Source organism: Anser anser (genome assembly GCF_964211835.1).
Source record: "Anser anser genome assembly, chromosome: 2".
In the NCBI taxonomy this organism is placed as follows: Eukaryota; Metazoa; Chordata; class Aves; order Anseriformes; family Anatidae; genus Anser; species Anser anser.
In genome coordinates this window covers 80,984,808-81,008,244 of record NC_139721.1, presented here as the reverse complement: position 1 = coordinate 81,008,244, position 23,437 = coordinate 80,984,808, and the positions used below count along the sequence as shown (strand labels likewise).

General features: G+C 46.8%; 1 long non-coding RNA gene across 1 annotated transcript; it reads right to left on the bottom strand.

The window, feature by feature from the left end:
- Positions 1-205: 205 nt before the first annotated feature.
- Positions 206-23,210, bottom strand: LOC310893949. The gene is made up of 3 exons (XR_014579425.1): positions 17,617-23,210; positions 12,495-12,540; positions 206-12,201 (listed from the first exon to the last, which is right to left on the bottom strand). It is a non-coding gene; the product is annotated as an uncharacterized lncRNA (long non-coding RNA).
- Between the last annotated feature and the right edge of the window lie 227 nt (positions 23,211-23,437).

Sequence of the window (23,437 nt, the reverse complement as noted above, 5' to 3'; positions counted from 1 at the left end):
AAACGCTGACTGGCAGGAAAGCCCCCGCCTGGTAGCCTCATCAGCTAGGAGAAATAAATCCAGCTCAAAGAGCTGTGGCTCACCCAGTCTTTGCAACACTCACCTGGCTTTACGAGCAATCGCTTCGCTGTGCTCCTGTTTGGAAACCTCCTCGTCCCTCTGTCTGCAAAAGGCCACTGAGAAAACACCATGCAACCTGGGGGAGATGGGAGGAGGTGCCCTTAAACCTAAGAAGATTGTGCTGTTCTCTTAGAAAATGAAATTTTAAAGACAGATTGGAAGCCACTTGTTTTGCCCATCTCAAGGTATCAAGCATTGCAGTTGTTTTTTTAGAAACATAAAGAATCAACGCAGTTGACAAAGATGCAATTTCTACACCACCCTCCCCTGGAAATTTTAGTGTAAAACATTAAAGGTCATACAACTGGGTGGAAAAAAAAAGACTGCATTTTTATCACAAGTCCTTATGAACTACCTAAAAACTATACAAATACTGAAAATGTCTAGCCCTCATGTAAAAATGAGTTACTGCTTAAACTCTCCTTAAAGGCAAACTCGTACCATGAGATCCTTCTGCTCACGTGGAAATAGCAGGAAAGATCTCTCAGACAGTAACTACCCTTCCTCTCCTGTATATGTCAGTGGATCACTGGCATTTTCCCCCACGAACTGACCACAGATATAAATAGACACAAAACTGGGAAAAGTTTAGGGTCGTCTCTGTGGGTATGAGCAATGCACAAACCAGACAAATCCAGGACAAGGAACGTGTACTTCTTGCAGATGAGGCTCCACCATCAACACCACTTGATATTCATTATGGTTTTGGACATTGTTTACATCTAAAATTCCAAACCAATTGCCCATAAGCAAGCAATAAGCCATACCTTTTTTCTTGTTGGTCGCTAACATTACCCAGCCAAAGAAGCTCAAGGTCTGTGCCTCGCACACACTGCACAAAAGTTTGCTTGTTATGTGTTTTTCAAGCAAGTGTCTCTTAGTACAAAACAATGGGCTGATGGCACGGAAAGAGGAATGGGACAACTGTTCTTGCTTACTCTGCCTTCCTAGCAGCCATCCCGATGTGGATTTGGTTCATAAAATATTCATATGTGGAAAAGCAAGTCATGAAGCATAACTGTAACCCATACCAATTTTAAACACTAAGCAGCAATGAAGCGTGTAACTGTCTGGTGATTATCATGAGACATCAGAAATATTTCCAAGTTAGCAAGCGGTGCAGTTGTTGCTGTAAGAACTTACTTGGCTCTCCTGTTTCCATGGCTCTCCCCGAGCAGATGCAACTTCTGCTCCACGTTCCACCCACCGATCGGGAAGCAGAACGAAGGGGTGCCCAGGCTTTGCTGCTCTCCCCTCTACTCGGTACAGCACGCTGCCTTCTCTAATGAGTGGCCTCTCTTGATAGAGGAGACTACAGTTAATGGGGACTCTTGGGAGCTTTCATGTTCCCGAGCAGCAAAGTGTAGGCAAGTGCTGGTAAGCTGGTTCAGAAAGGCACACGAAATTCCCTCGTGCTTACTAGTCAATGGAGATGAAAACAGTCAATCCCTTTGAAAGTTCTGAATTTAAATTTAGAAGAAAATATCACGTATTTAAAGGAGTTAGGGAATCAAGGAGGGACAGAATATTAGAAAGAAAGTGTCTTGCTTTAAAGTTTATCATCCTATCCACATATATTCTTTTTTTAGCTTGATTTTCACAAATAAGCACAGATTTTGCAAGTAGACTTTCAGGCTCCCCAAAATAAGAGTGCAGGTGCAAAACACAGGTGCCTAACTGTGAGTAGTACAACTATAAGAATAGGGCCTAAGCTGAAGACCTTTTTTTTTTTAAAAAAAAATTACATTTTTTCATTCCCCTATGTCTGATTGCATAACCCCTCTAAAGAATGCAGTAAAGGTCACCAAAATGCACAGGCCCTCACTGAAGGAAAAAAATGCTGTTGTATATTGTTTAAAATCACACAAAGGAAGTGAGCACCGGTGCCAGAAACTGAGACCTTCAGAATTCCAACTCAGCATGATATTCTGATTTAAAATTGCGCATGTATAGGTTACGGCCACCTCTGTGTCTCTCTTCATTTGGAAAAGCAACAGTTCTGTAAACTTATTAAAGGACAAAGTTGTAGATTCTTATCGCTTCATTAAATTGCCAGTGCATGATCTTTAATTTTTTTGTCCTTGTTTCATAACCACCCATTAACATAAAAAGATAAGAAATTCTCCAACGGGCTGACCACAGAGTGAGTTTCAGCCAGCATAGGAGAGGAGAGGATAGCAGAGGAAAGTAACGCAAGCATTGGAAAAAAAAAGAATCATTTTCCCCAAAACATGAAGGAGTCATTTTGTTCGCTTTGTCTTAAAGATTTCTCTTATATGAGCTAGAAGGGCTACAAGAGTAAAGTTCCTGTAGTTGTGGGGACTTATTTCCATTGCCCTTCACCAACCACTCATTTTTGGGTCATGCTGGCTCCAAACAACAATAAGGAAGAAAGCAGTATCACAAAAACGTAACCTTTCTTTAAATAACTCCTCATTATCAAGATGAGACCATAACCAGCGCTCTATCTCACTCCTTGCGCCAAGCACGTGGCTGCATCAGAAGTGAGATGATACAGACTATAAATCAGGACTCCAAAGTGGAACTCACTTTGAGGATTTCTCCCTAACCTGTTTCTGAATACAGGCATAATTTCCTCTTAAAATGCACATTTCCTTATATAAAAGGCTTTTCAATGGCTTACTTTACCCCTTTGCAAGCATGTTCAGGAACACCAGTATGATACCATGAACTCATTTATTTTATATATGAAAATAACAACTTTATATATGACAAGTAATCACGTTGACTTTGCAGAAATTAACAATTTCTTTGAAGCCTCCTTTCTTTCAAGCTGCAAAACAGCCTGGATGCAGGCCTGGCAGCATTTCTTTGTGCCAGTGACCCCTACAAATGAACCAGTTGCACTGCACTGGGCAAAACCGCTTTCACAGTAATTGTTCTCACGGACAGATATGTTCAAGGCTAGCCTTTTCCACAGACCCTTCCACTGGAGGACAGGTCATCCCAGAAGCAGTCCCACTTGCAGCAAATGCAATGCATGTGACTGGCTCTGTCTGAGAAGAAAGTCTCACTGCCCAACCTTTAGATAAAGAACAGGGGGGCTAAATCTCAAAACATTCAGCAAAAGCTTTTGAAAGAGGCAACCACTGGAATTTTTAAGACCACCTCAAAATCATCCTGACATGCCCTAGATTTCCTTATCTATTTTAAAATTCCCTTTAAATACTATTACTTGTGTTTTCTGTGGAAGTCGCACAGACAGAGAGAGTGGCAGCTTCCAAGAGGTTGTAAGCTGAAAGACAGAAGTCACTGTGAAATTGCGAGAATGAAAAGACTGAGTTTCTGTACACTTGAAGTCTTGCTAGAGGGTCATCTTTCTGAAGGGGAGTTTCTAATAGGCCAGCCATAACAGTAGTAAGTGTCCTTGTAAAAACAGCTGGCTGCTTACTAAAGGCAAATTTGGGAACAACGCTACTTCACTAATTTCTTACCAATTGGCTATTACTGACCAGCTTTTATCTTCTAGAGATGCTGAAACTTCATATACTGCCACACTGCCTACTCTGATTAAATAGACCGACTATTTAATCAGTTGGCTGCAACTGATGCAATCCTGATATTTCTGTTGATTTCTATTTGGCTAGGTAATCTACCTTGTTAAAAGCAAAATCTCAAGCCTGAAGTATATTTTATGCCCATTCCCTCTGCCAGTCTCATTCAATTCCGCACACAGAAACATTTACGCCAGACCAGCAAGAGGAGCCTCTTCAGGCAAATCAAATCACTACTTGCTCTACGCTGACCTTAAATGAAATTCCTATATCCTAGTATCACATTTATTATTGCAAGGCAAGCCCCTAAAAATGGTACTGTACTCTTGAAAATTATGACAAGATTCTGATTTAAAGCAAGATCAGTCAAGTGAGTTTCAGTGGAAATGTAGATTTTCAAATGAATGCCTTCTGAAGGAAGTGAAATGAATAGCTATGTTACCTGTACAAAGGGACGCGCTGCCTTTTCACTAAACAATGGAAATTTGGCGACCCATTTTTAGATCTGTGAAACACTGCCCGTAACAACTCAAGGTCTTTACATACGGGATGACCCACGGGATGACCCACGGCCCCATTCACCAACACAGAGTGGATTTCCTAGCTAGATTGTACCTGCCACAACCACAATGGGCAACTCAGTGTAAACAGAAGAGATGGAAGTCAGCCACAAAGTCAAGCCCAGAGGGAAGAATGGGAAAACAAAGCATGCCAATTAGTGGGAGATGGTGCTAGCATTCCTAAACCTAAGTGTTCCGTCTGATTTTTCAGTTCAAGATTTGTTTTTTTCCCCTCTCCATAAAATAAACCAATGAACTTTTGGACAAAATTTGGATGCAGTAAAGATTTCCAGAAAGCAACACAGGATGAAATCTTCAAACTAGTAGTAAAACTAACGGAAGAGGCAAAGAGCTTCACCCTTTTGCTGGTCAGAAGCTAAGGAGGATGGGTTTTCCTGCTCCAGGAACATCCTTGAGGCTACATACCACCACATCCTTAACTCTACCTTTTGTCATACAACTCTTACCATTTTTAAATTAAAAGAATGCTTCTACACAGGAAGAGATCTTTAAACCCCTGTTCACCAAAACGCCTAAAGGCTTTAGCTAGGTTGCACCAGCCTGAGAGCTGCCCCAGTGCCTGACAGTGAAGTGAAACAAAATTAGAGGGGATCTTGGCTTTTGGATGCTGCAAGCACCCCATTTCCTTCCACCGATAAAATCTGATCCTGGAGTTAGAATACAAATGGGTCACAGCTTAGCAAGGACACAAGAAGGCCAAAACGCAGCTCCTCATTAAACACAGGGAAGTGGTCCCTTTCATCATCTCCAAATCCCAATGCAACTTAATACAATGAAAGAAAGGTTCAGAGAATTAGGTACCGGCAACCTAGCCTGATGAGAAACCTCATTATTTCAACACAGTTCAATAATCTGAAGCATCAGTAGTGCCGACTACCTGCTCTCTTCAATAGTCCATTATTCTTCTCCTCACTCTGGGAAAAAAAAAAAAAAGGAAAAAAAAAAAGAAACTATTCTGAGCTTCAGTACAACTGAAGCAATCAGTGACGAGCATGGGGCTGATACAGGACTGGCTCACCCACTTAAGGGACTGTTTTATAAACTGCAGCACTATCTCCAAGAGAGGTGGCCAGTACTTGCCTTACCCAAGGCAGAACCTCAGACAAAACAACAACAAAAAATACAAACAAAAAATACATTTGGATCAACACCTTTCTGACAATCCATGCAACAATCTTAACAGCAATGATTTCTTCATGCAGTGACTGCCTCAAAGCGATGTAGGGAAGGTAATTAAGAAACCCTGTTGCTTGCAAGCTTAAATTCTATACAAAGATTACACCACCATCGGTTAAAAAAAAATAAATAGGGGGCACTAAAGAAAAAGCTTAAAGACACAGAGCTACAATATTGGGTCTGCGATCTGTAATTCAGCAAGCATTCAAATAAGAGTCATACACTGGGAAACAGCATCTGAAGTATTAATACTGCCATTACTGGATGTCTGCTTTACCTGCACCAGGAAAATCTAAGCTGGCCTAAATTTAGCGTCAAATATTTATCCAGTCCAAGTTAATCTTCATGCAACAGAGCCAGGACTTCCCCAAGCCACATGCCACAGGCAGATTCAGCGAACCCACACAAGAACCTGGGTATACTCATCACAGAAAGAAACTTTCATTCACTAAGGATGAGTCTGACCAAATAATAATACTCTTCTCCCAGATGAATGTTAAGTACCGGCAATTTCAGCAGCTCAGCAGAGCTCTGCCAATGCCTCCTGCTGAACCCATTCTACTTTGAAGTGCATAATTCAATATTCAGGTCAAAAAGGAAAAGTGAGTATGAGGGGAAGAGAGAGATCTGGGTTCCTGTCCCTGTTCCAATGAATGTTTAATTATTTTATATTAAAAATTCATTTGGAGAAGAGCTGGAATCCAGGCAGCCTAATGCCTTTACCTACAGAGAAAAAGAACCATGACCAAATGCTGCCAGAGGTAGGAGCACAGCCCTACCTTCCTGTGGGTGAGCACCAGACCATACCCAGAGAGCAACTGCCCTCTCTTCTATTGCTTGCACCTGAGAAGGTACCTAACTCCGGAAAAGAATGAAAAAGACCTGTTCAGCATCTTTCCCTGCAACAGAAAGAGGGCTGCAGACTTAAAAGAGCTCCTCTTGATTCTCCCTTGTTGAAGCCAACTTACATGGTTCCCCATTTGGGGTCCTGGCTTTTGTAAATGCAACTCTTGGGGCTCCTTTTCTCCTGGCATTGCACCAGGAGCCTCGTTATCTGCCTCCCATAGGCGAAGGTGCCTGGAAGTTTGATGCTGCAGGATGTCAGGTCTTTGGGGGATCTGCTCTGCTGAGAATGTTCTCAGGTTACTCTGGAGTTACCCCAAGCACCAGTGCGGGCTGGGGGCTGACCTGCTGAAGAGCAGCTCTGTGGAACCTGGGAGTCCCGATGGACAGCAAGCTGACTATGAGTCAGCAATGGGCCCTTGTGGCCAAAAAGGCCAGTGGGATCCTGGGGTGCATTTGGAAGAGCGTTGCCAGCACGTCAAGGGAGGTGATCCTCCCCCTCTACTTAGCCCTGGTGAGGCTACACCTGGAGTACTGTGTCCAGTTCTGGGCTCCCCAGTACAAGAGAGACACGGAGCGAGACCAGAGGAGGGCTACTAGGATGATGAGAGGACTGGAGCACCTGTCGCACGAGGACAGACAGAGAGCTGGGCCTGTTTAGCCTGGAAAAGAGAAGACTGAGGGGAGACCTCATCAAGGTGTATAAATATCTGAGGGGAGGGTGTCAAGAGGATGGAGCCAGTCTCTTTTCAGTTGTGCCCAGTGACAGGACGAGAGGCAATGGGCACAAACCGAAGCACAGGAGGTTCCAGCTGAATATGAGAGGGCACTTCTTTACTGTGAGGGTGACAGAGCACTGACACAGGTCACCCAGAGAGGCTGTGGAGTCTCCTCTGGAGATATTCAAAACCCGCCTGGATGCCATCCTGCGCAATGTGCTGTAGGTGATCCTGCTCAACAGGGGGGTTGGACTAGGTGATCTCCAGAGGTCCCTTCCAGCCTCAGCCGTTGTGTGATTCTGTGGTGTTTCAAAAACTTGAAGCCATGTGATTCGTGTTACAAATGACAACCAGCCCAACAGAGCTTCACTTGGAACACCAAGTACTGCACCCTACTGTCTGCTGTTCCCAGTCAGCTGAAAGAAGTCTAGGGGGTTCAAATGCTTGAAATGCTTTTTGTATTTCAAAAGCAGAAGAAAAAACTCAGCACGTAAATCATCTGCAGCGAACGATGCACACATGAGAGTTTTTGACTTAATGATTTTGAAAGCGGGGCAACCTAGCAGATCCTCCCACCAGTGGATACGACTCTTCCAAACAGCCATGCCACCACAGGGAGGCCAAGGAGGGTGGGTGGCACGAGACACTCTGTCTGTGGCCATCAGGAGCTGCATCTGCCATGCAAACAGTAAAGGCACCAGCTCGGCCTTCCCTCTGCCTGGCGGCGAGAGGAGCTGGGATGGGGACTCACCTGGCCTCCAGGCCTGGCATGGCGATGGGACGGGAAGGGAAAGGCTGCCACAGCTGCTGGTAGGCCTGGTAGCGGGCCCGCCCTAAGGACAGCTTTTAAACGCAGTGTGCGCAGCTGCGTCCGCCTCGTCCACAAACACGTGTCTGTCCGCAGCGGACATAACGAAAACTTTTTCGAAATAAGCTGCAGACTTATGTGGTTTTGGTTTGCTTGTTTCATTAGTCCTTGTTCAGCTACTGGCACCAGCATTGCCTTCAGCAGAAGCTGCACGTAAAGGCCAGCTTCCCAGAGGGCGCTCCCTGTGTGACACAAGGGTAGACAGGAGGGGCATTTCCATTTCTAGAAGGAGGTGAAGTTCCACCGAGCATTTGATCCAGACTCAAAGCTATTTTCACGAGTCAGTTGAAAGTTAAATAATTATCCTGGTTAAAGAAACCTAACAATTATGTTCCCCCCCCCAGCAACTACTGCTGTTGTGACAACATTCATCTTGTCCATGATGACTATTATCTGCTGTATAAATATTGATGATCTGAGTAATTGCTGTTCTGTACATATGCTTCTCACAGATATGAATTTCTCTGCCTGAAGTAGGCTGCTGACAAAGTGCTTTTCTCCTTTTGCTTGGCAATGAAACATTATTGGAGGTGCCACCGAGAGTCGTTAGACCTGGGGAAAATAAAAAATAAAAAAAAAAAAAAAGAAAAGCAACGAGTAGCAACAGCCTTTGGAGAAAGGGAAAGAAACTGTGTTTGCCTGGACTGGGAAGACTGAAGAGTCCCAAAGAATAACAAGCTATCTATGCTGGCATTCAGGCACTGTGAGTTTAGCTCTGGCTGTTCCCACACCAGGCACTGCCTCAAAGGGAAAGAGCCGTACCCACGCCATACCTACCCAGCGGCTCAGTGATGACGGGGGTGCTCTTTCTGGATTAAAAACCAATCAGGAAAACATGCCAGTCCTGCACTGGAGGGTGAATGCCAGGCTGAATGCTGTGCGGGGACAGATGGAGTTACAGATACCACCGCCAAACCTCTGCTAGCACACGACCATCACCAAGTCAGAGCAAAACTGGTCCTGAGGAATCCAACGCATCTTCAAGGATAACGCATGCAGCACATCGGTTCAAACTCTTCTTACTGGTTACATTAATTCAACAAACAGACTTTGTGCCCAGTCAGGGAGTCCTCCATCCTCTGATGATCAGCAAAAAAAACAGACGAAACACCCAGCTCCATGCACTGCCCGAGATGATCATCCTGCCACACATCTGGTGGTACAAAGACCTGGGTCAGGCTGAGCCATGGCCTAGCCCTCCCACAGGCACACGGCCTCACACTCCAGGACTTGAATTTTGCCTCTGGACTCCAAACAGCCAAAAGCACATGAGAGATGAAGGCCTTTCTTAGCAGCCACAGACTTTCTAGGAAATAAAACTTGGAGTCTGAACCCTGGTAAAATTACACCCCTAGAATTACAAGTCGAGAGATGAAGATTTTTTTCAGCCATAGCAAGGTTTGCACTGAGAGTTTCCTTGTAGCATTACTCTGTTTTTAAGGTCTCCACCCATCCTTTACAGTATCTGGGAACTAACACTGGACAAGGATGTTTAAAAAGAAAGAAAAGAAAAAAAAACACGTTCTTTTCTAACTTACATCTGCTACAAAAATTTAGGCAAAGCTAAAAATCTGCCTGATTTACATGTGATAGGGAAGGACTGTGTTGCTGTAGATTAGGGAGGGTGCAGATAGGATTCAGAAAGTAGCAAAAGAAAAAAACACTGAACTCCCTACAGGAGCTGGAGGCCAGGGCAGGAACAAGAGGAAATGCAGTGGATGGGGACAGGGAACAAGCAGGAAGCAAGGGCAAACGTAGATAAGGTGTGAGCAAAGTGTGGAGTGCCTGGAGGTGGAGAGAGAGGACTTGATGTTTGTTATGAGCAAAAGAAGTAGTCTGGAAGCCTTACCTCCTTTGTTGCCCTGTTCAAACAATTACATAATGAGCCATTACACGTAATCACAGCTGCCACTAATTTATATATACATATTACGTGCAGATGAACAGACTCAATACAAGTATTTGCTAAACATTGACACATCTTCTCTCTGTGACACTTGGTGTTAAGCCCTGCAATTGCTCAATGCAATAATTCCCCTACCACTTTCTGCAGTTTCCTTCCCCCCCTTTCCTTCACAATTCAAACAGTGCTTTGGGGATTAATATGTTACAGTCTTTATGACAACTGCTGTACATCTCTGAATGTTGAAGGGAAGTCGCTTCCAGCAGAAAATTAAAGGTTGAACTCCTACCAGTAACCCTGGGCATGCTTAACTAATACTAAGCCACATAACATAACCTAATTAGTACAACAGGTCCTTAAAAAAAAAATCCGCATGACCTCATTGCCAGTTCTTACACTGAGTCATTGTGGAAACCAGTTGAAACAGAGCCCTGTGTGATTCTCTATCAAAACAGTGCACTGCCTTGACCGAATAGACTGGGTCTAGCTGCAACAACCAGGTAACCCCCAACCTCTTCACTCTTGTGTTGTCATCCCCATTCTGATTTTAAAGCAAGACACAACCTGATGGCCTCCAGCAAGTATCCAGCCTTACCTAAGTGGCCTCCTACAGTTGCTTTTCCCAGTTGCTTTGCCTGAACACAGATTAGCTGTAACATAATCTATGCGCACTCAGAATGCTCTACTGCTAATGCAGATTATTTCGCATGCACACACAAAATGCAGGTGGGCCAAGCAACGAACTGTCCAATTCACAAGCGCAAACATTTGGTACTCACAAGCTTTTACATGCATTTTAATTTGAACGCAATGAAGTGTACCCACAACTTTGAAAGTCCTGTTAAAACACCGTTAAAAAGCATGACTCAGATCTTAAATGCTCACTTTCCTGAGTCACTAAAAAGTGAAATCAAATTTCCATCAAATAATGCTCAGTCTTCTTGGTTATTAATCCCATGCTTTGCTCTAAAATCACCATGACTTAATTTTGCTAAATCTATGCCCATTCAACGTACCTTATCCCATCAATCTGAAGCGTGAATACGACCTCAGACCACCACAGCCGCATCGCCAAATTTCCTCAGAGAGGATGCAGTCAAACTTGCAAAATTGCAGCTTTACCAGCTCACTGTGTTTTCATCGAGAGATTAGCTAATTTCATCACATCTGTGCCAAAATTGCCATGTCCACAAAAACAAATGCTTTGCTGGGTTCGTATCCTGATAAAGTATCCCTCGTGGAGATGTGAAAATGCAATTTTGCTATAAAAATAAATGCAGTGGAGTTAATCATTTCTTGTACTGGCCACATGGTCATCTATTTTCATTGCTTCCAAACATCCACTGCACTCTCAAGACTTAGGAAGCCAACGATACGTGGGCTGCAAGACCCTGCTTCTCTTGGCTCTCTCCTGACTTGCAGCAGCCTTCCTGGGGAGCGCAGGGGTTGCCAGACAAGTGCAGGTGCCTCCCAGAGGCCGAGCACCTTCTCCTCACCAATAAGGGCAGGCTGATGCTACGTTTGCCTTCTGCTGCTGCTGTGAGATCTGTCAGCGGGCCATACAGCTGCAGCTGAGGCTCACTGAAATAGGGGTTTGAGCCACGATGCGGGGAAGGCTCGATCACATGCGTGCATCCTCACAGTGGCACACGGACTTGGGCAGTGCAGCACACCCGCCGGCCTCTCCCTCTGCTACAAATCAATTATTTTGCACCAGCTTTTCACGGGAAGAGATTTTGCCAATACCTGGAGTTCTGTGCTTTAACAAGCTAGAAAGTGCAGCCAAAAGACTGATGGAAAGCGTAGGCGCTAATCAAATTTATTTACATTATGTACTCCTGAAACAAACTACCAGGTACCAAATACATCACCCGATAAATCAAAGAAACCTAAATAAGCAGTTTGAGATTCCAAGCAATCTCCCGAAATTGCTACTCCTACAAAGCTTTATTTTAGCTTGCTGGTTGCAGAAGGTGCCAGCAATCTCAGAACAGGAGCTGAAAAAGTAATACAATACAGTTCAAACATTTGTTTGCTTACCAAGGAAACATGTTTAGCAGTTTCTTTTTACTATATGGCACTATAGAACTGCAACTTGTATTTTATTCGGTTCATTCTTTTCAGTCCTCAAGTGGCTTACACTGTTTTCTTCCTCAGCTAATGCCTAGATGACTCCCAGATCTCACTTCAAGAATATTTCCTCAAGCTCCAGAGAGCCTGAACACATACATCCTGACACATTTCCCAGGTGCACTACCACCAATTTACAGTACTCTTTTCAGATGAAGCTGATCCTCAATAACTTCAAAAACGTATTTTAATAAGGCCAGTACTGGAAGTAGGTTTCTGCCTGCTCGTGAGGCTCTGAACAGAGAGCACCGATGGGATTCGCTGTTTTGGATCACTTTCATCAGCAGTCTCCTGCTCAGAGGAGGTCATAAAACACTGCCAGGAACCAGATGTAAAGATGGATGCACTAAAGAAGTAAAACAAACAAAAACCCAAACAAAGCAACTGTTCCCTTCTCTCCCCAACCTCCTCCCACCTTTTTTTCTTCTAGCCTGCACATCAGTGCCAAGAACGGAAAATAAAATGATAATGTGGTCGTAGAGACACTTACTTAACCCACAATCTCCCGACAGCTTTTGAGCTTTTGTAAGTACTGTTAAGGGTTTTTTCCCTTGGAAGACATGCATTTATTTAATACAGAAGCTCACTATTTCGGTCACATTTGACATTACTGAAGCATTTGAAGATAGTTTCACTCACCTAAGATGCTTGCATGTGTTTCTCAGCATCCTCTCCACGGCATATGCTGAAACAAAGTGGATCTGCATGTTACCCTGCTTGATTTGATTTGTGCAAGGGAGAAGCTACTGCATCTCAAGAGCATGTAGCACATCACACCGGTGACTTCAGAGCTTGCAAGGCTCTGCAAGTTGCTACTAAAACAATTTTTTCATAACAGTAATTTTTCATAAACCACTGATTTTCACTGGCTTTTTTTTTTTGGTAAGTCAAAAATATTAATTTATTTTAGTTCATCCTCTGTACATACACACAAAGCTTTTTCTTCAACCTTTTTACTTTTCTCATTTTGCCACTAAGAGAAACAGAAGAGTGCGAGAGAAGGGAGCAGATGAGAGTTGTCTTTTCACATTTTGCTTTTAAATGAAAGACTGGGCGAAATACATTTTTGTGCAAGCTTTCTGGTTTGGAAAAGGCCGTTTTACATTTGAAGTAATTCAGTCAGCTGAACACGTGACAAAGGCTGAGAATAAACAGCTTTGGACCACAGGGCTTAGCCCTTTGATTTCACCTGTAAAAATGAAGATGTTTCTATACAAAGGCAGCTAATCATCAGTTCTGAATAGATGTTCAGAGGATATGAGAATGAGATCCCTCTGCACTTTTCCTGCACTGGCTCTGCAGTACTTTGCTGATCAGCAGTGACACCAGCATTCAGGAGCGTCCGAGCCGCCGTGGGAAGCGAAGCTGCCCCTGTGCAACGTCTGCCTTTGTTTCCACTTGACAGCGCACAATACAATCAGCATTTTCCAGCTTCGCTGCCAGTTTGGAAGACAATAAATGAGAGTATTAACGGAGGCTTGAGCAGCAGGTCTTATGAATTAATTACACACACGCGAAAAAATCCCTTCTGCTTGATCCCAATCTTCCACAGGTCTCTAATGAGAACCACGAACGCCATCTACTAATCATCTCATCACTAATGCAAATAACCATCTTGGCCTCTCATCAAGCATCTCTCGGGCTTAAACAACGTGCCCTCAGATCGCACAGCCCTGCGTGCAGAAGTCCCAGAGGCTGCTCTGCCCAGCACAGCCTCGTACTTGAGCCCAGGCCATCTGTCCCCCAGCCACCAGCGCAGCTCACGAGCCCGTCTGTCCCCAGCCGGGCAAGGGAGGGCTGGATATGGAGGACAGCGCGAGGTGAGAGCAGCCTGGGGCCATCCCAGTGCTCCCCAAATCTGCAGCATATGGTACGACCAAACGCTTCCCCCCCGTGCTATACTGACCTGCAAAATGGGACACACGCCACGGTCCGACCCTCTCTTACAGGGCTTTGAAGCCACACGATGAGAAAGGCATTTGTCTGTGAAACCTAACTACTGTCCTGTTAGCGGGGGTCACCAAGGGCTTCCAAAATAACAGGACACCTCACACACGCCACTGAAATCTGTGCTAGCCCCTCACCCTTGGCACCAGGTCCGTATCGCCAATACTCACAACATTTATGGGGAAACTGGCAGATGGAGCAGTGCACCAACAAATGAAAATCCTTTCAGAATCAGATCAAAAATACCGAGCAGGCCCTGATGCCCCAAAAGCAAAGGCAAACACCACCTGGACAAGCAACCTGTAGCTGCAGTCAGATGTTAATAGATCTGCCATAGAGGAACAGAGAAAAACAGGCTCCCAGGCATTTGCAGAATAGCACAACTCAGGCTTATTTCTAAATATTTATATATGTAAAGCATCGCAAGGAAGAAAAGTCTTGAGGAATTTATTCTGAATGGCAACAGGAACGGCTCAGCACCGCTGTCCTGCTGCCGTGAGCTCTTGCCAGCACAGCTCCACCACCAGCAGCTGCCCGCTCAGCCGAAGGGAGAGTTGCTGGACGTCGAATGCCCCTATCAGCAAGTTTTTACTTTCCAAGCAGTGTGTGTTTGTATGGCAGAAATCCCCCTACCAGCACTGCCAGCTGTGCCTGAATTACAGCCACCGCGCGCGAGCACACCGCAAAATCATAATGCCTGCGCACGTGTACACAGCACGCTTCTGGAGGAGCGTTCGCAGAGTAACCACCACAGAGATTGCAGCCCTCTGGGATGCCGGAAGGCTGCAGCGGTCTGCTGTCACCTTCAGGGCTCACCACGTGCTGAGCGTGAAGCCCCCGCACCTGTGTGAGCACACGTGTGACATGTGTGAGCACGGCCACATCCACACGACACTTTGGCGCCCACGCCAGCCTTGAGAACCGAATGCTCTTCGGTGTGCTCCTCTCCCTAATTTTAGCTTGAAGCCATTGAACTACCAACCTGCACGAGGGCAGGAAACGCAGGCAGAGGAACTCTGATAAGCAGGGAAAAAGGGGGGAGCTCGCCACAGCTCAAGCGGACTCAGGACATCCTCCCAAGAGAGGCAGAGGGCACGGAGTTTCAAAACCAGCTTGCTACAGCACTCAGACAGAAGACTGCTTCCGCCTCAAATTACTCACTTTTACAAACGGCCCTCCAAGCACCTGAGCAAACCTCTTACACAACTCCACCTGCAGCAGATGGGAGGTCTGATGAAGATGCCGTGACTTGGCAAGGCTGAGGCTTGAACTGAATTGAGGCTTGAGTCCACTCCTGGTCAGGAGCTTCTTGAAAGGTGCCTCCTTCTCCCAGCTTTTGACTTGGAAGAAAGCAGGAGGAGATAAGAAAAAAAGGCTGATGCTTCCTTCTCTTAACTAACTCACCTACGCAGGTACTTTTCAAAATAAGTGCAATTAGGGCAAATTGCTTTGGGGTTTAGGAAATTCTGCAGTCTTCAATCCCAGAGGAAAGAAGGGCTAGGGAAAACTACTACCAAGAAAACCGTGCTTTTGTTAAAGCCTGAAGAAAATCAGAATTGTATGGAGAACGTTTTGGCCCAATTCTAGATGAAACACACTCCAGCAAACCTCCTGTCCATGAGAAAGTCTCACACAGCACACAAACATCTGGGCTGTGTTTTCACGCTGGCATTCATCAGTAGTTAGCTGTCTAGTGCCTCCAGCTCAGCCACATCCATCGTGCCTAAAACTGTGATTGTTGTTTCTCTGGCATCACAGCCTCCCTCGCTTCTTTTCAGACCACCTAAATACACCGCTGCTGCTTAGAGCAAAATGTGTGACCACAGTGGCTATGAGGACCATACGAAGTATGACACAAAGACATTCCTGTCATGCGAGCCAGCCTGCCAGAATTATTGAACACCATGTGGGAAAGTCACCAAAACCAACCAAACAAATAAAATCAACCGCTGCCTCTCAGAGGCTGCAAGCACACTTCACTGCCTACTTGCAGGGCCTTCACACAGCAGCCCAGGACTTACGGAGCATGGGGTCCAACGCTGACAACAGCCCTAGCAGCGGTAAGGGGCATAGCAAGGAAAACGAGAAGCAAGGCTACGAACTGAAGTGCAAAAAGCTCTCATTATAAAGCAGGCCACCCGTTCAGGAGCACTCTGAGCCAGGGGCTTCGTCAGCAGGGCAAGGCTCTGCGCCAGGTGAGAGGTGAGATGGTGTCAGTGCTGATGGCTGGCATGTAGCCCAGAGGAAACGGGGACTCACTGCACCCGTCCCCACAAGCCAAACAGCTCCAGCATCCTCGCTCCTCTCAGCGGAAATGTAAGGCACGCGGGGGAAGCTGCAAGTCCACCACCTAGGTACCTCCGGCAGGCGTGGGCACCTCAGCACCACGGGGGAAGCTGGAGGGAGCTACTGGTGCCATCCCTTTTTCCTCCAGCTGCATCGGGACAGCTTTTCAGATCTGATTTACTGTCTAGACACGGCAAGCTACCGTGCAGTGCAACTGAAGACAGCACTAGACTGAAGAAAACAGACTGGCACAGGCTTTTTTTTTTTTTTTTTAAACAATATGTTGTACAGTCTACGGTAACATCCTCACCCAAAAAACATTCGATCTGCCCTGCACCTTAGGAGCTGGCTGCTGAAAAAAATCCAGACAGCAATTAAAACACAGATTCCTTTTAAGTTTCACTTCCCTCTGCAATTTTATAATCGTCTCATCCATCAATTTTGAAAGAATATTAATACTGGCATCAGCTGGCTCTCCACCTCTTCTGCTGAGCCAGCTTTTTCAAACTCCTGTCCATGCCTTTCAGCATCCAACCAACCACAGATGCTGCGAGGAAGAGGAGAGGGGGAGGCAGAGCTGGAGGGGGAGAGCAAAGCCGGCAAAGCTCATCCAGCATGGGGCCACCCCGCAAAGCAACGGCCTCTGTCCCCAGGGAGCTACCATGGCTTACGCTGCCTGGAGATTTGCCCAAATATGTTTACCTCAGAAGCAAAACCCACACACAAATTACCCAGAACAAGGCTGTTTCAGAGATTACCTACCTGAAGCCAACACGACCCATCCACACCCAGACCAGATCCCAGGCACACAAGCTCACTGCTGCCTTCCAGGTCAGTGATGTGCAACCTTCTTTTGATTCACAGTACCATTTTTTTTTTTACCCCTCTGAAAGTTGTGTAGCTCTCTCCTTTGACACAACCCATTTCTTCCCCGTTATCTCCCACAGACTCTTTACACAACATCCATGGCTCCCAAGTATCTGCAGACCATGTAGGAAAACAAATCCCATGTTCCTTTGTGTACTTTTCTCTTTTCCAAACACATGAAGTTCAGCTCTGAAACGCTAGTTCTTGGATTTGTTCACGCACAGCGGTAATGCAGGGAGAATTAGCTGAAGCAAGTTTTCAGTACCTGGCTTACCAATTAATCGGTAAAGACGTACAATCTGTTGAGTCATCCCAAACTTTGTAAGACTCTCTGTTCTGTCATTATTTTACCATTCTAAGTTGCCATTGTTCATATTTATCATGGCCATGATTACTATCACAAATTCCTAAGAACACAAGTCTTGGTTTAAAACCATTCTCATCCCATTTGTTTCTTTGCAGGTCAGGCTGGCCTGTTCCAAGACCAGACTCTGCTGGCAACTGTTATTTTCTTTGCTGGTATCATCCACTTTTCTTCATCTATTTTAATGAACAAAACAAATCTCAAAGTGTGTAAAGAAAGCCAATTGTTACGTTCATTTGAGCATAATCAGAATTTCTGCATCCTCCTCTGTTACCGCAGTGTGAGGCTTATACCAACCTTCCTTGTCCTCTGATCAAAGCTCTCAGAAGACACTGACTGCAAATTGGCCAGAAGAATGAAGCACAGGCTGAAAAGCATCTAATTGCTTGCTGGGACCACACACGTCTTCTCCGGGAAGTGCCTGAGTTTGCACCAACTTGCACTTCAGCTGGAATCCCAGCCTCTGGAACCTACTCCCAGAAAATCAACAACAACAAAAAGTCATTGGCCAGTCGGTCTTCCTCATTTTGCTGTGAACTGATGTAATGTCTCATATTCAGCCCCATAAAACAGCATATTCACCTAGGCTTGACTGTAGAATAAGCTAGGAGGCATCAGGTGAGACCCCATACAAAGAAACACAGAAACAGAGCAGAAGGCAGCATTTTCTTTAGAAATAAAGCCACTTTACAGAGCTGGCCTAAAGCAGCCATTCACCCACTGCCTGAGCTCAGAGGATGACCACAGCAATAGCTCTAGGCGAGAAGTAAGGAAGATGAAACCCCCCAGATGAGCGAGGAAGCAGCAGAGCTCTGCCCACCCCACCCTCAGATGGGATCTGGGGCTGTCCTGGCTCTGGGCAGGGAGCCCCCTCAGCACGGTGCGTGTCCCGTTCAGGGGACTACCAGCACCCAGAGCCAGGCAGCGCAGGCTGTTAGCTCAGGGGTTAGAAATTAATGCTGCAGCCCAAAGGTCTGAGCCCTCTGGACGACCCGGGTCACTGCAGTTTCACATAACAGGACTGTTTTTTAATCTCTCTCCCCTTTTTCCAGTTAGAAAAGTGCATTAAAACTCCGACATGTTTTAGCTTTTAACACAAAGACTGCAAACTTGAGCACCCCGAAGCTAAGAGGAACCATAACGAGGACTGCTCCTATGACCTCCCCCCAGCTCCCATACACCTCTGCACCGATTTTGCTGTCTCTAATTCCAGACTCACAAACTATTTGTGTCCTGGAAACCAGCTGCTGCCGTAAAAAGGGATAGGGCTGTGTGATAAAGGAGCTGGCACTCTCAGCCCCTGCCTTGGTCAGTAGGGGTCAGAGAGATCAGTGAGTGAGGCAAGGCAGGAAGAAACGGAGACAACCACCTTGTTTGAGGAAGTCGGGCATACCGCCTGTGGGCAGCACTCACCTCTCTCTCAGCTCCAGTCTTTGCAAGACGCTCAGCAAGCCACCAAAAGCAGTTTTTCTCCAGGTGACCCCTAGCGGGGCAGTCCCCACCCTCTGCGAACCCAGGGCACCCAGGGCTGACCTGCACAAGTGCTGCGACTTACAGCTCAGGCCAACCGCCCTCGTGCCCCCAGCTGGCGAAGTGCTACATCATGCTAGGTGTTCTGGGGCGAGTGAAAAACAAAATCACCCCTGAGCATCTCTGCGAGGCAGCCAAAAATCGAAGGTGTTTCATTCATTTGAGCTTTATTTGCTCTTTGCCTCCCTTCCTGAAGACGCGCACGGTGCCAGCATCTGAGATGTCGCAAGAGCTTCCCCGCCTGCGAAGCCCCCGGGAAGGAATTAACAGCACAGCTCGGTTCGAGCCTTGGGTGGGGTGTAGAATAGGTGTGGAGACACATGCAGAAAGTAAACGGGGGAGAGAAAATGAGTTATGCAGTAATTACTGAAAGAGGGGAAAAAACGTGAAAGGGAAAAAATGACGCAACTGTAGAATTAGAGATTGTATCATAATGCAGATGCGAAGGGGAGCTGTGCAACGTTAGTTCTGGCATTTCCTTGCCTTTGTCCGCTGGATTTTGTAACCTCATTGTTCTCCTAATGTCATTATTTTGTAAGTAATTTAAATGCAACATAATTATGAGCTCATGTGTTTATATCTTTTCATCATTAATAACATGTGGAACAACTAGCAGACTGCTCCCAGCGTGATGGATGCCTCCAGCAGATGGCTAGGAATGATTCGTTTTCTTCCACCTCTGTCAGAGGTAAAGAGCAGGGAGGAGAGAGGGAGATTTCTTACTTGAACTTCAATTTCATGCACAAACATTTGGAGATTTTTGGGTTGCTTCAGATGAGGAAACCAAGACTGCTATCAATCAATTGTGCGGAAATGAATCGTAACAGATCAGATTTGAAAAGCAGGGGACACGGCAGCTGATGCATATTGCCCAAGGTCAGAACGAAAGCTCCCAAGGCCTGGATCCCAAATAACCCGGCTGACAGCTCCAAGCTGCTGAATCCCTCCTACCTCCCACATTAAAACTTGTTTAAGGGTAATTATCGCTGTTAACTGCAGGTCAGGGAAGGAGCCGATCACCTCCAGGCTGTGTTTGCTGGTGAATGCAGCCAACACGCAACTTCTAAGAGTGTGTCACAGAAAATACAACTGCAAGCAAACATTATGGTCCTACGTGCTCATCCTAGAGGATAATTGTTGTATTGTTTTTTTTTAAGTGAATTACCCTGTGCACCTCAGTCTTCAGGCAACTTGCCAGCACGTTTCTCAGAGTCGGACGCGTCTGGCTCACCCTGCTTCATGAGGGAAAGCAGCTGCAATAGCAACAACCTGACTTGTTTTATTTGCAGATGATATTAGCTGGCAAGAGGCAGTGTGTCTGATGGCACACTCCCTGTGCAGGCTTTGCGCTTTCAAAAAATAAAACTCTATTTGTCTTTGTATGCTCCTGTTTGTAAACACCCCCCTCCCTTTCTTTCAAGTAGTATTTCTGCTTCGTCTAACAGGCGCTGGCAGCTCCTGTCACAACCTTTGCATGCTGCTGCTCCCAACAAAGCGAGCTGCGCTTGCATCCTTCCCCGCCCTCGGACGTGGAGCTGCCGGGTCCCACAGGCTCAGCCAGCCAGAGCCCGCAGCGCTCTGACCGCCCCAGCTCTCTCCAGCTCACACGCTCTGCCCAGGCTCCGCCGTGGAAACATCTGTTGTGGCGGAAGCATCGCACTCCCTTGCTTTTGGCAGGGAAGCCACTCTGCTTGAAAACATAACGGAGAAAGCTCTGCCCCTGTCACAGGTGCCTGCTGTGCCTCCTCACCTGCTGGTGCGCGGTGGAGAAGCGCACAAGAGGGACCGGCAGCCCCAGTTGCACAGGTCGTAACAGGGAATCAGCGACACAGTTTCTCCCTTCGCCTCACCTTGACAGAGGCCGCTCAGACGAGCTGTCTGAGAAGGGCGTTTGAGATTCAGCTCAGCCCTCTTAGGTGAGGCTTACAGCATCAGAGCCCGACGCTGGAGGTCTCTGCAGAGCAGCCACTATGCTCGACACCCTGGGACATCAGGGACGTACGGCCTGAGGACCAGCAGCCACAGCGGGCAGAGAGCACCTGCGACAGCCTCTGCCTCAACAGATGCCCTTCTGCTCCTTCAGTCGGGTTCTGGACGGGACGTACCCAGCACACCCATACCGAAAACTGCCTGGGGTCAGGGTCAGGCTGCTCCTTCCAGCAGTGCTTTTCCCAGATCCCCAGCACAGACCGCCCAGGACACCCATGTGTCAGCACAGCCACATCCACGCAGGACAACTCCAGTACACGTCCTCCCTCCACTCTCACATCCTCCGCCACGGCTCCCACCAACGTCGCTTCATGCCAACCCCGACCCTAGGGGCCACACGCTTCGTGGCATGGCCAGGTGCTGCGTGTCCGACCACTGCGTGGCAGAACGGGGAAAGGCTGAAACCCACCTCCTTCCTGTCAAAGGCAGCACTGCTTCAAATATTTCCCATCTCCCCAGCCACTAACCTCAGCAACAGCAAGCGGGAAATTAATGATCTTCAAGCCTGCCAGCCTCTGGTGTGATCTGGCTGAAGCTGGCCAAATGGGAAGGGCAGGAGACAGACAGCACTCGTCTCCTGGGGAAACTAAGTCACAAAGAAAAGAAAATATGGGGGAGTGGGAGATGAAAACTATGATCCACTCGATGAGCAGCATTTCCCCGTTTGGTTCTGTCCCAGGAAACGAAGCCCTGCGCCATCAAGCGTGCGAGCGGCACAGCACGCGCTGCAGCTAGACCCTGTAACTTCCCAGCTTTCCTGCCTCTGGGGCAGGAAGGGGCAAATTACGAGTTCATTTCCATTCGCAGGTTCCCCTGCAGGGGTAATTCCCGCAGCCAGAAGGAAGGGGTGGCCAGGTCGTTTGCACCTGAAGGGGGCGAAATGCCTTGTCAGGGCTGGAGGGCTAGGACCCGAGTTCGCAGAGCCCAGCACAGCAGCAGCAAACCTATTTGTGGAGAAAACAGCACCAGCACAGCAAGCAGGCAGCTCTGGACAGACCCCAAAACAGCTGTGGAATTTCTCCAGAAGCTCTGCGTACTGTAAAGGGGAGGAAAGTCCGGCCCCCAGCCCACCCACCGGATAGAGGCAAAGCCTACGAACAGGAGAGAATTTAAGGCATGCCAGGATCACAGGCTTTGGAAATCCATTTCCCATATGCTCCTCACACACACAAAAAAGAGCACTCGTGCCTCAAATCCACAACCTTTTGCTCAAAATGCACACCATTTCCTCAGCTGAACAACCACGCTCACGCCAGCAGAACTTCTTGCCTGAGTAACTGCTACTTGATGCTTAGGAGGGCTGCAGGACTGACTGACAAATAAATACAGATGGCAGTGTAAGACCACCCTTTTAAAAGGCTAGTGCCCTATGCCAGGCCCCAAAGTCAATGGACTTTGGACATTGTATGGACAAAATACAAATCACTGGGTCTTTGGTAGAGTCACACCAACCGATCATCAATGTCACATGCATCCCTGCAGACCTGTATCCCCCAGGCACCATCAACTGATTGGGGTCATGGTCTGAAAAATATTTTACTGCCTTAGAAAACTTAATTCTGCTTGAAATGATGGTTTGAGCATTTAAAAGTAGAAGCTTCACTAGTTTTCAGAAGGACCTCAAATCTCCAGCACAAACTAATCCTCCATAAAACTCCAGCAGAGGAGCACCTACTTTGTAGGTATTGGTCCCAAGCAAGGTCAGCTCCACCATACCAAACCCAAATACAATATGGCATTTGTTCTGAGCACCATGCAAGTAAAAAGGATGTGCAGTTCACACCCTGGAAAGCTTACAGTAGGCAGCCCTGGGCTTAAAACCCTTGCACGCAAGCTTGCTTATGCACATCCCTCAATTTCACCAGGACAACACGTATGACTAGAGGTAAAACCATGCTGAAGCCTCCGTCAGGCTGTGGCTGCTGGAGATCCTGCTCCGCTTCATCAAAGGGTCAAAGCGAGAGCCCTGAACTGGAGCCAGAATCAGGTACAGAAGCAGGCGAGAAACATACCCTGGGATTTTGGCACAGCTGGAGGCCCGAGTGAGTCAGTTGGGGAACGGAGACAAGTGCCCAGAAGCAGCTACCTGCCAGCTCCCTGCACGCTCTGCTAAGCCAGAGCGCATCTTTGGACGAGCGGCTCATTCCGAGTTAGTGCATTTACACGTGTAATTTAAAGGCATTATACTAAGGCCAAAATAATATCTATTGTCCTGCTGGCGTTTCTGATCTGGATGTAATCTCATCACCACCACCGGTTCCAAGGAGACTTCACAATGTGCACAAAACTTCCATCAGGTGTTCCCCTCACAACTTCCCCCCGTCTCCCCCAGACAAGCAGCGGAAAACAAACATTTTCCTTCATTTGTCTTTGCATACCTGGCAGGCTGTCCAAAACCTCCGACAGACGTTACAGGTTTGAACCAGAGATTTCGGCTTTTTAGCTCTACTGCCAACAAAAGCATGTGCACGGAGGGAATTTTCCACACAACCCCGTGCTGATGGTACACCGGTGACACAGAGAGTGGCGGTCCCAAATTGTCCCGACCCCATAAGCCTCGGCCACGGTTAGTTTTACATTTCACCTTTCGTGCAATTAA